At 45.9% G+C, this 17,092-nt stretch overlaps 1 long non-coding RNA gene across 1 annotated transcript; it reads right to left on the bottom strand.

Moving 5' to 3' along the window:
• Positions 1-1,654: 1,654 nt before the first annotated feature.
• LOC310923596 lies at positions 1,655-4,388 on the bottom strand. The gene is made up of 2 exons (XR_014592642.1): positions 4,127-4,388; positions 1,655-2,253 (listed from the first exon to the last, which is right to left on the bottom strand). It is a non-coding gene; the product is annotated as an uncharacterized lncRNA (long non-coding RNA).
• Positions 4,389-17,092: the final 12,704 nt, after the last annotated feature.

The following is a 17,092-nucleotide window of genomic DNA, read 5'->3' on the forward strand; positions in this document are numbered from 1 at the left end:
CAAATCGATGTTCCGGGGGCCCTCGGGGCCACACGAGCACTCCAGGCCCTTTACCGGCTTCTCCTGCCGCCTTCCCTGGGAACCCCCGGCTCGGCTCCAGCTCCGGGCACAGCGCCAGCGTGTCCCGCCCGCCCGCCGGGGGATCGGCAGCGGCCCCGACACCGCCCTGAATGGCCGGCCGAGGAAGCGGCAGTGAGGGCGGACACCGGTCCGGGGCCACCCTGGAACTGCCCTCAGCGCGTTCGGTTCGGCTGAGGGGAGGCGACGTTCGGGGAAAGTCGGACGTCTTCGGCTGTTCGGGGAGACCCGGCTATTTTCGGCTGTTCGGCTACACTCGGTCATTTCCGTTTGCAGTCGGCTCTTTTCGGCTGTTCGGCAACTCTCGGTCATTTTCGTCACACCTCGCCTTTTTTGGTGGCAGAGAGTATTACGTCACTTTCGCCCCGCCCCGCCGCCATCTTTAGAAGGTCTAGAGCAGCGAGCCGAGCCGCCATCTTGGTTGTGGCGCCCCTTAAGGCCCCCCCATAGGTGTCTAACACAGGCGCCTGACTAAAATGAGTAACCCGAACCCGCCGGCGGCGTGGCTGAAACCACAGCCCGTGTCCCTACACCTGGAGACGTCACAGAAAATTGTCGTCGGGCGGCGCCGTGGTCGGGATTTTTGTGCAGGCAGTCAACTAGACACACATGGTGGTCCTCATTTTTTCCCGCGCTTTTCGCCGCCATTTTTAGAAGGTCAAGCACCCCGAGTCGCGCCGCCATCTTGGTTGTGGCACCCTCCACAAATGTCCCCCTTGGCTGCTCGCACAAGCACCTGACAACATCACCTGCCCAAAAACTGCCATGGCGCCGCTCAGCCCCCATCCCGTGTCCACGCACCTGCGTATGCCGCGGAAAAACCGCTCCCGGGCCGCTCCCTGGTCCAGGTTGCGCGCAGGCAGCCGGCTGCCACGTGCCCTGGGTCCCCTCTTTTTTTTTCCCGCCCTTTTGGCCGTGATCTTTCGGTCCTCGGGCGGCAGCACTGCCCGTGAGCTCAGAGAACGGGGCTGCTGCCCACCTCGGGTGCCGGCACGGGGGAGAATTGCAGTACCGCTGTATGTCCACAGGATGGCAGCACTGCCGCACAGCTCTCGGGACCGGCACGGGGGACAGTTGCAGTACCGATCTTTATCCACAGGATGGCAGCATTGCCTTACAGATCGGCTCGGGGGGAGCTGCAGTACCGATCTTTATCCACAGGATGGCATCATTGCCTTACAGATCGGCTCGGGGGAGAGCTGCAGTACCGCTCTGTGTCTACATGGTGGCTGCACTGCCGCAGGGAGCGGAGGCAAAAAAGAACGTGGCCAAAATTCCCCTTCCAAACATCCCCGAAAATAAATGCCCCAAAAGACCTCCAACCACAACAACTACGAGAACCCAGCCACCAACCAAGCAAAAACCAAAAAAGCCTTCAGTTTAGGCTGTACTTCAAAATTTCTTCTATTTCTTATTGTGATATATCTAATAACCATTACAATTTATCTATTATATCATGTACATTATATTAACTATATTTTACATACTATAATATATGGAACAAGTAATATTATACTGTATCAATAGTGTATATATTGCTATTATCTATCATATTTTATAGTTCTATTTTTGTTACTTATATTTTTCTTATTTTTTTGTATTTGTATTTTTTCAATTCGTATTTACTTCTTGACATTTTTACCGATATTTTAAACTATATGAATCCATTAACCTAACACATCAGAACGACAGTTATTTAGAATTGAATGACCCTAGTTTTCTAAGGGGTAAATATTTAATCTTTTTTAAAATAATAGGGGCATATTTTCTCTTTCTGTGTGCTTTTGGGGAAGGAAGGTTGTTTGGGGGGGGGTTTGTTTTGGGGTTTTTTTTGTTTCCTTAGTTTTGGATGTCTTTGCTAATAAACAAGGAGGTTCAAAGAGTTACAAAATAAAATGTCTATATTATTTTATCTCTGCCTCTGAAATACACCTCGACATGAAGTTACTGCTGGTAATACTGAGCATGGGGAGAATGAGACCTGAAAGGAAAAAACAGGCACCACGGTGTTATCAGGTTTTTTAATTTAGCAGAAAATACAGAGGATTTTGCCTAACTGCACTCTCAATTCTATCCACACGTCCAGCAAACCGCGAGGTCAATTTTCAACTTCTTCCTTGCTGACAGACAACCTTCCACGTACTCGGGGGAAACAAGAGGGTGGATTTAATCCATCTGCATCTGAAACAAAGTCAGGACAACAGTCAAAGTGCTGCAGGAGAACTTGACAGCTGCAGACACTTTGTGTCCATCTAGGGATACCCTCTACAGGCCAACTACACCCCACATGACAAATTCCAAGATCCCAGGACTTCTCCCATTCCCCCTACACTCAGACAAGCAACAAGGCAGAGCAGCTCCAGGCCAAACACACCAACACCCGTGACACAGGACAGGACAAAAGGGGGAACACAACAGGGACAGAAATATCTCAGCAAGAAGAATGACCCTGAGGACCGAGACAACTCGCAATGAGATAACCGAGGTAAGACCCATGGGGAGCTGACCAGGCTCAGAGAACCCTGCAGGAAGAAGATGCCAACGGGATCACTGATTCCAAGAAAAGCAGAGATGGATGCCCGAGAATCCTACGGTCAGAATCCTGTACCTGTCTCTGCATTCTGACAAGACCTAATCCACCAGAATGGATGGTGGCAGTGCACAGCTGTGGATACAGCTCAGAACAAGACCTGGAAAGGCATCAGCCTGGACACTTGTGAAGAGAGATGGATTCTGAGGAGCCTCTGAGCTCCCGAGTCAAGGGTTTGATGCCTGGCCTGGTATCAGCACCAGGAAAAGCGAGATTTTAAGAACAATGCCTGGAGTCTCCAAAAGACCCCTTGAAGGGTTAAGGCAAAAGACACACAAAACAAAACACACAAAGACACAGAAAGCACAACAGACAAGTGACAGGACATGCCCTGGGACTGCTCTGCCCTGCACACCTCAGCACTGTGAGACCTTCCCTCTATGTGCCCTAAAGGGGTCACATCTTGGACATCCCCATCTCCAAACCTGATTTAAAACATCCTCCTGGTGACCCCTGACCCCACATCCCACTTTCATTCCCTCTGTGGCTCCCAGCCCTCCCCTTATCTCTGGGACATCTGGGGATGCCAATCCATGTCAAAAGCCAAAGAAGGTGCCTCTCCCTCGGGGAAATTCCTGCTGTCACTGGGCTGGTGTCTCTCCGTCAGCTACAATAAAGAAAAGCAAATGTGACCGTGTGATCTCAGCAGCACATGGGCCAAAAACCAGCAATTCTGCTACTCACCACCTCCTAAGCACACCCAGGTCCTCGGGCCCTGTGCTCCAGCTCTGCTCAGACACCAACATTGGGGTGTGCCTGGGTTAAGAGCAGACAAGGTGATGTGGCACTGCTGAAACTTGAGCAGAGCCTCCCTCCTCCTCCCTGACACACCTCAACTCCTCGGCTGTTACCAAAGCCCACCTGGATGGCCCCTTCAAATGGAGAAGGTCAAGGCTTCACCACAGAGTCCTGTAATGCTCCCCAAGGGCTCATGAATGAGGCAGACTGGGACAGCAGTCCAGTTGGTGAGAGGGGAGTTCAGTGCAGTGCAAGTGGATTGCCTAAAACACACAATAAAGGAGGCTTAGGGTTGCACCAGCAAGTGAAACTCCAGCAGAAGCAACTGCTTCTGTCCACCCATCACTGCTCACCTCGTCCACTTCACCTTGACTGCAGAGATCCAGCCTTACCTCCTAAAAACAAAGAACAGTGCTGTAACATGGCCACCATTTACACTCCCCTGCAAACACAAACAGTGACTGACCTTCTCAGGGGAGCCCCCTCACCCGGGATGGGGCACTCTGCCATGGATGTAATCCATCTGCATCTGAAAGAAAGTCAGGACAAAAGTCAAAGTGCTGCAGGAGAACTCAACAGCTCCAGACACTTTGTGTCACCCTCTCTCTTTTTACTCCTGAGGGGTCCATCCCACTGGGGCCCTCTCCTCTCTAAGGTAACTTTAAATTGCCTCCTGGGACTGAAAAGGTTTTTCCCCTTCTCCCAACCACCAGCCCCAACACTCAGCTTTTGGAATACGAGCAGACAAAATCCCTCCTCGACAGAAATGAACGTGTTGGCTCCGTGGATTTGAAGATGTTCTCTGCTCCCACCTCGGTGCTGCCATATCCAAACTCCAGCTGTGCACCTCCTCACACTACCTGGGACCACAGAACAGAAAATGTGACTATTCCCCTCCAGAAGAGTCACCCCCAGGGCTCCTCTGCACCCCTGTCCCGGCTCCCCCTCAGATCTCCCCCCACTCCAGAGGCTGCCCAGAGTGAACCCAGCAAAAGGAAAAGGGACACACTGAGCACAGCACTCACCTGTGGGCCACCTGCCCAAGTGCCAACTCACCCCCTCCCTCTATTCCTTGGCACACCTGGGGCAGCAGCAGCACCTGCAAAGAAACAAAAAAGGAAAAATCATGCTGAGTTCCTGTGAAACAGCAACATCCCCGCTCTGACTGAAGCGCAGCACAAGTGAACCTTAATGTTGCACCCATCTACCCTCCTCTGGCATCCTGGGCCAGCACATCTGCCAAAGGGACCACCTAAAATAAAATAAAACAGAACAGAGAATGCTTAGAGTAGAACCAGCAAGTGAGACTTGAGTAACAGCAACTGCTTCTGTCCACCCATCACTGCTCACCTTGTCCACTTCACCTTGACTGCACAGATCCAACTTTGCCTCCTAAAAACAAAGACAAAGAACAGTGCTGTAACATGGCCACCATTTACACTCCCCTGCAAACACCAACAGTGACTGACCGTCTCAGGGGAGCCCCCACACCCAGGATGGGGCACTCTGCCATGGATTTAATCCATCTGCACCTGAAACAAAGTCAGGACAACAGTCAAAGTGCTGCAGGAGAACTTGACAGCTGCAGACACTTTGTGTCCATCTAGGGATACCCTCTACAGTCCAACTACACCCCACATGACAAATTTCAAGTCCCCAGGACTTCTCCCATTCCCCCCACACCCAGACTGAGCAACAAGGCAGAGCAGCTCCAGGCCAAACACACCAACACCCGTGACACAGGACAGGACAAAAGGGGAGACACAACAGGGACAGAAATATCTCAGCAAGAAGAATGACCCTGAGGACCGAGAGAACTCGCAATGAGATGACCGAGGTAAGACTCATGGGGAGCTGACCGGGCTCAGAGAACCCTGCAGGAAGAAGATGCCAACGGGATCACTGATCCCAAGAAAAGCAGAGATGGATGCCCGAGAATCCTACGGTCAGAATCCTGTACCTGTCTCTGCATTCTGACAAGACCTAATCCACCAGAATGGATGGTGGCAGTGCACAGCTGTGGATACAGCTCAGAACAAGACCTGGAAAGGCACCAGCCTGGACACTTGTGAAGAGAGACGGATTCTGAGGGGCCTCTGAGCTCCTGAGTCAAGGGTTTGATGCCTGGCCTGGTATCAGCACCAGGAATAGGGAGATGTTAAGAACAATGCCTGGGGTCTCCAAAAGACCCCTTGAAGGGTTAAGGCAAAAGACACACAAAACAAAACACACAACAGACACAGAGTGCACAACAGACAAGTGACACGACGTGCCCTGGGACTGCTCTGCCCTGCACACCTCAGCACTGTGAGACCTGCCCTTTACGTGCCCTAAAGGGGTCACATCTTGGACATCCCCATCTCCAAACCCGACTCAAAAATCCCTCACGGTGACCCATGACCCCACACCCCACTTTCATCCCCTCTGTGGCTTTTAGCCCTTCACTTATCTCTGGGATGTCCAGGGATGAGAATCCACATCAGGTGCCAAAGAAGGCCACCTCTCCCTCGGGGAAATTCCTGCTGTTACTGGGCTGTTGCCTCTTAGTCAGGTGCCATGAAGAAAACCAAACATCCAGGGATGATCTCAGCAGGGCTGTTGGCTGGTCAGTGAGGACATCTCAGTGTGAGACAACTGGACCACCTGAAACACACAAACAATAAGGGAGGCTTAGAGTTGCACCAGAAACACCACGACCCTGACCACACAAATATATCAATTTTAGGAATTGCAAACAAAAGTCCAGCAAAAAAAAAGCCAACTCTTATTACTCGTAGTCCATTTTCCAAATATAATAAAAATAACCCCATGTCCATTCCCTTCAAAAAACCTCCAAAATACACACCCAGAACCCCCCCAATTTAAAGACCTGCCTCTAACCAAGTAAGAACCATAAACCCCACGTCTTTTAAACTATAAATTCATTAAGCTAACACATCAAAACCACAGAATTTTAAATCCTTAGTCCACACTTATACACCATATACACCAATCCCATCACTATATACAAAATCAAAACCTATTTTCTATTTCTACTAACAAAACAAGAAAGTCACAACTTTTAACTGCAATAAAACCTAAAAACACCTAATTAGAAGTAAAATTATCCCATTATAACTAACTCAAAACCCCAAACACTCCAAAACAAGTACTTGAAGTGCCAAAAACCATCAAATAGTTAAAATAACTCCTTCACAAATGCCTTCTGTACCTTTCAGATTGATTTGGAGAGCAAAGCAAGGAAAGAAAAAGCACACAGCTTGTTTTAAGAGAACAGTGGTCACTCCTCTGCATTCCCTCTCTCCAGTGTATTCAGCTGAGGCACAGACAGACTGCAGCACACAGATCTGATGGCTCTTTGTTAGTTGTTAGTTTTAGGGCAGAGAAGTTCCCTGCACTGATTTTTTTTCCCCTTTTTCTCCAGGCTCATTAAACCTGCTGCAGACTGAAAAACCCAGAGAAGCACCGAGAGCTGCACCTGCAGCCCAGGAGGCCTGGACCTCGGCATTTTATCAATGCTGAAAGAGCTGACAAGAGACCAAAGGAGCTACAACCCACAGCAAGGACATTCTGAATTTACCATCTCGCCACAGAATAACAGAAAGTTTTATTATTTTATGTCATTCACTCTTTATGCTTGTCAGCACTTTGTTAAAAAGTTTTTCCCATTTTTCTCCAAAGAAGTTCTTTCCCAAACCAATTTAAAAGAGAGACCATTTTAGTTTACTCTCTAAAAAAAACCCATTCAAAAGTTTCCTCTCAGGTTTATCCTAAACCACAACAACAAACAATTCAATCCATAGAAATAAAAGTAGCACAAATATACTTAAATTAACAGCACCAAAAACAATTATTCCTAACTCAATGAACTCTTAATTCCTCAAAACCATCAAAACAAACAAACCACCTATAAATACACACAAAACCAAAAGATCCATTAGACTACAAACAATATCTCCTAAATTATCCAAAACTATAAAATGTATACTGTAGTCAAGCATGCTAAATAAACAAACCCCTATAACACAATAAAAAATCATTTAATTGTAAATATTAAGAAACCCTAAAAAATGAACTACATCACACCATCTCAAACCCACTAAAACAAACACTAGATGCTCCCTATGATAAAAGCCACCACTAAATAAATAAAAGCCTCCCCTATACCTCACACCACAGCCAATTACACCACTGTAAAGCTTAGACAATAAACCCTGGAAAAACACAATATCCCCCAAAAATAATTCAACAACAAAACTCAGTTCAAAAATACTCTGACCAACGTGAACTATGAAACCAAACATGAATTAAATACACCACATATCCCCCATCACACCACCTACAAACAGAATAAAGCTACACAATAAATCACTAAAAACCACCAAACAGAAAAAACCAGCTCTACCCAACCTGGATCCCTCCATACAACACACAAAACCCCAATAACACATTTCAGAAGTCTCTCAAAAAAGCTACTTAAATTAGTTCTACCTCAAATACAAACAAACCCACACATAAAGTTACCTTTGCTCAAAAATCAAATTATATATAACAAATAATACCAAAAAAAGTCACACAAAACACTACGCACCACCTAAGAACATCATATTGAATAAAAGCCACATAGAAGTGCCACTATTCATTTAAATTCCAGGTGAAAAGAAAATCCCTCCACTTTAAACACAGACAACAACAGAAAAAAGGAGTTTCTTCAATCAATTTGAACTCCTTTTGTCTCCATAACTCCTTTTTCGTCTGGGAGCACCGGGGAGGGTTTATTAAGATGAAGCTGAAAAGGAAAAAAAAGTCCCCTCTATAAACCCACACTGGTTGACCGTGTGCTGTTGCTCAGTATAAAGGTTTGATCCCCATCGCCTCCCAAGTAACGCTCCAAACCCACGTGCTCCCCACGACCCACAGCCAGGACCTCAGCGTGAGCTCCTCACTCCCCACGGCTGGATACCAAAATGAGCTGGGGCTGCCCTCTTAACCTGGAACCGCCCCATCATTATCCATCACAGCTCCACCTGGGGCTGCTCTCTCCCCTCCCCATCCTGTGGCATCTCTCACCTGCAGCTGCGGCCAGCCCGAGGGTGAGGCAGAGGGGACTTGCTGTTCATTCCCGGGACGGTTCATTGTCTGCACCTGACACGATGGGGCACCGGGCTTCCCTTGCTGTGGATAAGGACCCCTCTTCTCCTGCAGGTGCCCGAGGCTGGAACTAGGATTCCACCCCCGAAAATCCATATGCCTGAGGTTCATAATTCCTAAGGAAATTCCCCAGAAATCGTTACCCTTCATTTACAAATATTCCTTTAGAATCACTCCTGACTTGTCCTTCTGTGGAAGCGTTTTAAAAATTCATTGGAGAGTTCAGGAGCCGAGTTGGCTTGTTTATGACTTGGCTGACAAGCCCAGACAAAACCCAAACACCGAGAACTCCGGCCCTGCCCGGCTCCGCCCCCGGCTCCGCCCCCGGCTCCGCCCCCGGCTCCGCCCCCCGCCCTATCCTGCCCGGGATGGGGGCGGGAACAAACTTCCACATACTGGGGGGAAAAAAAAGAGTAAGAAAAAAAAAAAAGGAACAATGAAAACATGAAAAAAAAAATTATAAAATAAAACAAAATTAAAATTTTTAAAAAACCTCAAAAGTTATTAAAAAGAAAAAAAGAAATTAATAAAATCTAAAATAAATTTAAAATATAATTTAAAAATTTAAAATACAAAATAAATAACATGAATGTAAAAACTGAAATAATATCCATAAATTTAAAAAAAAATAAAAGTCACTAAGATTTTAAATAGTAATAAAGAAAAAATTTTAAATTTTAAAAATAAATAAAAGACTAAAAATATAAAAATTAAAGAAATAAACCAAAAGCATTTTAAAAAGACAAAACAAAAAATATATTAAAACATTAAACACAATACAATATTTAACATAAAATACAAAAATAAAAATAATAAAAAAAAAAGTAAAATAAAATACAAAATTAAATAAACACAGCCCTTCCCTCATGCCACTGCCTAACACAGGCCCCAGGAGTTTTCTTGATTAGGCAGGGATAGGGAAAACAAACCCAGTGCCTCCCAGAAAATAAGGTTTTCTAGAAAATTCTTGGAAACAAATTCTGTTTTAGCAGGAAGCTCACTTGGGATGAACACCCACATGTGCCAAGGCAGGAAAGAACCACCCCCTTGTGTCCAAGGAACAGCAACTAGGCCAGGATTTAAGTTTTAATGGAACTTATGTAATTAAAAACACACTCAACTGAACTTGAAAACGAGATTAATCAAGGCAATAAAACACCTTACAAGTTTTCCTGGGAATTCCCAGAATTCTGTGGATATGGTGCTGACACATTCTTGATTTACCAACCTTAACTGGGGAAATTTCCTTGGAAATGTCCCCTAAGAATTAGCAAAATTCCAATTAGGATAGAAAATAGGAAAAAAAATATAGCCTTACTAAAATCAGAGAGAGGCTAAACATCAAATAAAAGGAAGGAATAATATCCAACTCCCAGCTTGCCTGCAAAACAAGCTCAGGAATTTCTAACATGGAAAACTTTTGGAACAGCCAGGAAGTCTGTGGAAGTCCATGGAATGATGATTTCAAATCTGCTGCCTCTGCTCTGATTTTCAAGGGAAGAGGGAGTTAAACATGCCAATGTACTCCTATTCCAGAATGATCTCTCATTTGTGGGAGTAACAATCCAAATAAACTCCAATCTTACTTGGATTTGACAGATGAAACTCCCAGCAGAGATGGGAAGTTTCAGTGGAACCAAAGAGCCACAAATCCTGGAATAACAAAATTCAACTCAGCAAAAGTCAGGAATTCTATTGACAAATCCATGGAGGAGGAGGAGGAGGATGACACCAGGAACACAAACCAGCTGAAAGCAACGATCTACTGTAAAGGGCAGGAAATCAAATGGACACTCTCTGGTTCTGATCAGGCATTTCTCCAGGAGTCAGAGAGAAAAGTGGGAACCCTGCACTGGGATAAGGCTTTCCAGTGCCTCCACTTCCCACTGGCTCTCTCCTTTTTTGCCGACTACCTGCAAGAGGAAAAACAGCAGAAATAAAGTTTCAAACAGGAGGTCCTTGGTTCAGGCAGACTGAAGTGCAGCTCCCAGGGAGCGAGTCCAGGCTGGGCCCAGGGGAGCTCCGGGAATCTGGGATTGCCCGTGGAATTAAAGGGCTGGAAAAGCAGGACCCACCTGCCGGGTTTAGTGCTGGGACACAGCAAGGCCTCGGCTCAGGGGCAGCAGTTGGAGCTGGGACTGCAGGAGAACACCCCAAAGCCAGGTTAAACATCCAGCATGACACGCAGCACGCTCCAGGAGAAACTCAGGTGGGAGAAGCCCCCGGATGCTCCGTGTTCCTTGTCCTTGGCAGCTTTGCCAGGGCCTCCCTCAGAATACTGACCTCACCCTGCAGCTCCTAAAAAATAGGAGAACTTATGGAAATCACCCAGCAATCCATGGATTTCTAGGTATTAAGAACCAAAGCAGCTGCCTCTCAGTGGTGTCCCCAAGGCCCAGCAGTGCCCAGCACCTCTGACTGGAATTTGAGGGGTCCCAGCACAGCCCCAGAGCAGCAGAAAAACTCACCTCCAGACTCACCAGAGAGATGACAGGAGGGCCCTCCCTGTGATGCCTGCTGAGCCAAGTGGAGCTGGCAGGGTGACCCATAGACATTCTGTGTTTACCTTTCAACAGAGTCAATGCGGAAACAGAACAAATCTCTCTCGGTGTCGAGATGCCTTCAGGTGCACCTGGAGATGCTGCAGTGTCCTTCAGCAGCCAAAACAGAACAGGGTTTCTACGGTGCTGTAAGTGAGAAATACAATTGAATCAGAAGAAAATAAAAGGAAGCACCTCTCCCCCTGCTTTTTATATTAAAAAAATCATGCAGTAGAATTTTTTTAAGCGCTCATTCTTGTTTTACACTGTGTAAATTACAAGCACTCAACTTCCAGCCTGAATTTGCAACAGCTCCTCAGGCTGACTGAGGAGCTGTCAGCAAGACCACCAGAATCACTGAATTGTGGAAGGGAAAGCTCATCCCATTCCAGCCCCCACCCAGGGCACGGACACCTTCCACCAGATCCAGGGGCAGCCACAGCTTCTCTGGGGAACCTGTGCCAGGGCCCCGCCGCCCTCCCAGGGAACAATTCCTTCCTGATATTTAATCTAAACCGGCCTCTGAGGCATAAACTGAAAAATCACAACTAATCCTTTATAGTAAATTAAAGAGCATATACAGTATAATAGAATATATTCCAAGTAATATTTTAAAATATATAAGACAGCATTTAGTAATACTGTGCTTATTACTTTTTTGCATATATTTAAACATTACAAATATGAAACCTTCAGCACAATCAGAAAATGAACTACAAGAACTAACCTAAACAACAGAATACCAGCATTAAGAGCACAAGTAAAGAAAACAACACAGACTCTAAAACAATACGTTCTCTTAAAATTGTGCCAAAAAAGCCAAAGCACACGTGAGAAAGATAAAGGTGAAAAAATGAATAAAAAATGACCCCCACCACGGCCTGGAGACCACCACCACTAAACACTGAGCGTGCCCAGAAAAGCATAAAGTGATTACCATATCAAAGGAAAATAAGCAAGATCAAAAAATAAGTATGTATGAAGAAAGTCTGTAAGATATCATGAATATGTAAAACCTCAGAAAATAAGAAAGGGGGCAAATCCCCTGGGGGGTATGCGTGTCTTTGATAAAATTATTCCCCACGTCAATAAATACAAACCGCTCTAACAACTCGGATTAGTTGTGGAGTTCTTTCCGCGTCGTTTCAGCCTCCCTTCATCCTGATGAAGCCCTTCCCCTTGTCCATCTCACGGCGTGTCCTTGTGAGAAATCCCTCTCCATTAGGGCATAAGCGGCTGGCACAGACCCCCCCAAATCAATGTTCTGGGGGCTCTCAGGGCCACACGAGCACTCCGGGCGTTTTACTGGCTGATCCTTGCCACCTTCCCCGGGAACCCCGGGCTCGGCTCCAGCGCCGACAGCGAGTGCTCCAGCTCCGGGCACAGCGCCAGCGTGTCCCGCCCGCCCGCCGGGGGATCGGCAGCGGCCCCGACACCGCCTTGAATGGCCCGCCGAGGAAGCGGCAGTGAGGGCGGACACCGGTCCGGGGCCACCCTGGAACTGCCCTCAGCGCGTTCGGTTCGGCTGAGGGGGGGCGACGTTCGGGGAAAGTCGGACGTCTTCGGCTGTTCGGGGAGACCCGGCTGGGTTCGGCTGTTCGGGGAAACCCGGCGATTTCCGTCAGCCGTCGGCTATTTTCGGCTGTTCGGCTACACTCGGTCATTTCCGTCAGGCGTCAGCTATTCTCGGCTGTTCGGCAACTCTCGGTCATTTTCGTCACACCTCGCCTTTTTTGGTGGCAGAGAGTATTACGTCACTTTCGCCCCTCCCCGCCGCCATCTTTATAAGGTCAAGAGCAGCGAGCCGAGCCGCCATCTTGGTTGTGGCGCCCCTTAAGGCCCCTATAGATGTCTAACACAGGCGCCTGACTAAAACGAGTAATTTCAACCCGCCTGCAGCGCGGCTGAAACCACAGCCCGTGTCTCTACACCTGGAGACGCCACAGAAAATTGTCTCCGGGCGGCGCCGTGGTCGGGATTTTTGTGCAGGCAGTCAACTAGACACACATGGTGGTCCTCTCTCTTTCCCGCCCTTTTCGCCGCCATCTTTAGAAGGTCAAGCGCCGCGAGCCGCGCCGCCATCTTGGTTGTGGCACCCCCCCCCAAATGTCCCCCTCGGCTGCTCGCACAAGCGCCTGACAACATCGACTGCCCAAACACTGCCGTGGCGCCGCTCAGCCCCCATCCCGTGTCCACGCACCTGCGTATGCCGCGGAAAAATCGCTCCCGGGCTCCGTGGTCCGAATCGCGCGCAGGCACCCGGCTGCCACGTGCCCTGCGTCCCCTCATTTTTTTTTCCCCCTTTTTTGGCCGTGATCTTTCGGTCCTCGGGCGGCAGCACTGCCCGTGAGCTCACAGCCCGGGGCTGCTACGGGCAAGGGGGAGAACTGCAGTACCGCTTTTTATCCACGAGATGGCAGCATTGCCTCACAGATCACAGCCCGGTGCCAGGAAGGGGGAGCTGCAGTACCGCTCTTTCTCCACACGGTGGCACCACTGTCGCAGGGACCGGAGGCAGAAAAGAATGTGGCCAAAATTCCCCTTCCAAACATCCCCGAAAATAAAAGCCCCAAAAGACCCCCAACCGCAACAAGTACGAGAATCCCACCATCTACCAAGCCAAAACCAAAAAAGTCTTCATTTTAGGCCATATTTAAATATTTCTTCTATTTCTTATTATGATATTTCCATTATATCATGTATTTATCTACTATAATTTATCTATTTATATTACCTACCTATTTATATTATTATAATTTACCTATTATATCATGCACATTATATTAGGTATACATTACATATTATAATATATGGAACAGGTAATATATAGTGTATCTATTGATATTATCTTTCATATTTTATAGTTCTCTTGTTACTTATATTTTCCTTTTTTTTTTGTATTTGTATTTTTTTTTATTTACTTCTTGATATTTTAAACAATATTTTAAACCATATGAATTGATTAACCTAAGACACCAGAACCACAGTTAATTAGAATTGAATGACCCTGGTTTTCTAAGGGGTAAATATTTAATCTTTATTAAAATAGTAATTAATAATAATAAAAATGATATTAAAATAATAATATAAAATAATAAAATAATTTTCCAGTTCTGCCTGCTTTTTGAGGGGGGTGTTTGTGGGGGGCTTTGTTTTGGGGTTTTTTTGTTTGCTTAGCTTTAGATTTCTTGGCTAATAAACAAGGCAGTTCAGAGAGTTACAAATTAAAATGTCTACTTAGTTTTATTGCTGTCTCTGAAATACACCTTGACATCAAGTTACTGCTGGCAATACTGTGCATGGGGAAAATGAGACCTAAAAGAAAAAAAGGCACCACAGTGTTCACAGCTTTCTCCATTCAGGTTTTAATTCAGCAGAAAATACAGAGGTTTTTCACTAACTGCACTCTCAGTTATATCCAGACCTCCAATGGACATGGAGGTCATTTTTCAACTTCTTTCTTACCAACAGCCAAACTTCCACCTACACAGGGTAAGAAAGAGTATGGAAAAAAAAATTAAAAAAAAAACCCCACAAAAAAACCCACCAAAAAAACAAAACAAAACAAAACAAAACAAAAAAAAAACAACCACTAAAAAAAACCAAACAAAAAAACCCCACATTAAAATACATAGAGGGAGAAATACAATAAACAAGTTAATGGTTTCTGTGTAGAAATCCACCAGAAGGGTGGTCAGTGTTCAGAGAATGGGAGTCTCCTGGAAAACAGAGAATGCTTGGTCTTTATTCATGCTATCCTGTATCCTATTTCTATTAAAGCGTGGCACAAATGAATTTAGTGTTCTTTGATGTCAGTCTTTTCCTGGTTTTTCTCTCCTTTAGGGTCCAACTTCCACGTACTCCGGGTAAGAAATAGTATTTAAAAAAGGAACAAAGAAAACATGAAAAAAAAAAAAAAAAATTGAATAAAAATTAATAATACAATAAAAACATGGAAATAAAATAAAAATCAAAAAAATCTAAAAGTAATATTAAAAAAAAGTTAAAAATAAAAAATAAATATAAAATCTTTTCAAGAACACAAAACAACAGCTGGACTGGGATGAGGCCTTCCAGGGGCTTTGCTTCCTACTGGCTCCATCCTTTTTTGCCAACTACCTGCAAGAGGAAAAGCAACAGGGATAAAGTTTCAAACAGGATCTCCTTGGTTGAGGCACTTCAAAATAAGATTTTTTAACAAAAAAGTTGGACAAAAAAGAGAGTCTCAAAATCAAGATGTAAGTCTCACAGCTATTAAAAAAAAAAAAAAGAAAAAAAAAAAGAAAAAGAAAAACATGTCTCTGGTATGTATAACTTGCCAGTCTCTCATGTTTTCAGTCCTTACTATTGATTTTTACCAAGGAGAACTTGACAATTCCAGACACTTTGTGTCAATCTAGGAATACCCTCTACAGCCCAACTACACCCTACATGACAAATTTCAAGTCCCCAGGACTTGTCCCATTCCCCCTACACCCAGACTGAGCAACAAGGCTGTGGAGAGGCTAGCTGAGAAATGGGAAGAAGATAAGGGACACAATAGCTCTCAGACTAATATTGTAACTAGAAGCTAGGACAAGGCCAGCATGAGGATGAGGGAGAGAAACTGAGATCATGAGAAAAGAGGAACTAAATGCTACAAGGCGATACAACTGTTACAATATGCTGATATAACATGAAGTAAACTATTGTGTAGTCACTACCAATCAGGAGTTTGGCTTTTGCAATATGTATGAGCTAATTAAGCAAAGTATATAACTTGAGACTGTGCTTGAATAAAGTGAGTTCTGCTGATGACCTAATGGTGTCTGCGTCTCCCTTCTCCAACACAAGGCAGAGCAGCTCCAGGCCAAACACACCAACACCCGTGACACAGGACAGGACAAAAGGGGGAACACAACAGGGACAGAAATATCTCGGCAAGAAAAATGACCCTGAGGACCGAGAGAACTCGCAATGAGATGACCGAGTAAGACCCATGGGGAGCTGACCAGGCTCAGAGAACCCTGCAGGAAGAAGATGCCAATGGGATCACTGATCCCAAGAAATGCAGAGACGGATGCCTGAGAATCCTACGGTCAGAATCCTTCACTCAGCTGTGCACTTTTAGAAGACCTAATCTGCCTGAATGGATGGTGGCAATGCACAGCTGTTGATACAGCTCAGAACAAGACCTGGAAAGGAACCAGTCTGAAAGGTTGTGAAGAGAGATGGATTCTGATGTGTGTCTGAGCACCTGAGTCAAAGTTCAATGATATCAGTGCCTGTCCAAGGAACAGGGAGATATTAAGAACGATGCCTGGGGTCTCCAAAAGACCCCTTGAAGGGTTAAGGCAAAAGACACACAAAACAAAACACACAACAGACACAGAGTGCACAACAGACAAGTGACAAGACATGCCCTGGGACTGCTCTGCCCTGCACACCTCAGCACTGTGAGACCTTCCCTTCACGTGCCCTAAAGGGGTCACAGCTTGGACATCCCCACCTCCAAACCTGACCCAAAAATCCCTCCCAGTGACTCCCAACCCACATCCCACTTTCACCCCCTCTGTGGCTTTGAGCCCTTCACTTATCACTGGGATGTTCAGGGATGAGAATCCACATCAGGGGCCAAGGAAGGCTGTCTCTGCCTCAGGGAAATTCCTGCTGTCTCAGTCAGGTGCCATAAAGAAAACCAAACATCCACGGATGATCTCAGCAGGGCTGTTGGGTGAGAGGATCTCAGTGTGCGACAAGTGACCACCTGAAACACACAAACAATAAGGGATGCTCAGAGTTGCACCAGAAACACCACTGCCCTGACCACACAAATATATCCATTTTAGAAAACAAAACACAAACAAAAGTCCATTAAAAAAAAGCCAACTCTTATTATTCCTAGTCCATTTTCCAAATATAATAAAAATAACCCCATCTCCATTCTCCCCAAAAAACTCTGAAATATACACCCAGAACACCCCCAACTGAAATACCTGCCTCTAACCACATAAAA

The sequence above is a fragment of the Zosterops lateralis genome (assembly GCF_965231275.1).
Source record: "Zosterops lateralis genome assembly, contig: HAP1_HAP1_SCAFFOLD_132, whole genome shotgun sequence".
Lineage (NCBI taxonomy): Eukaryota > Metazoa > Chordata > Aves > Passeriformes > Zosteropidae > Zosterops > Zosterops lateralis.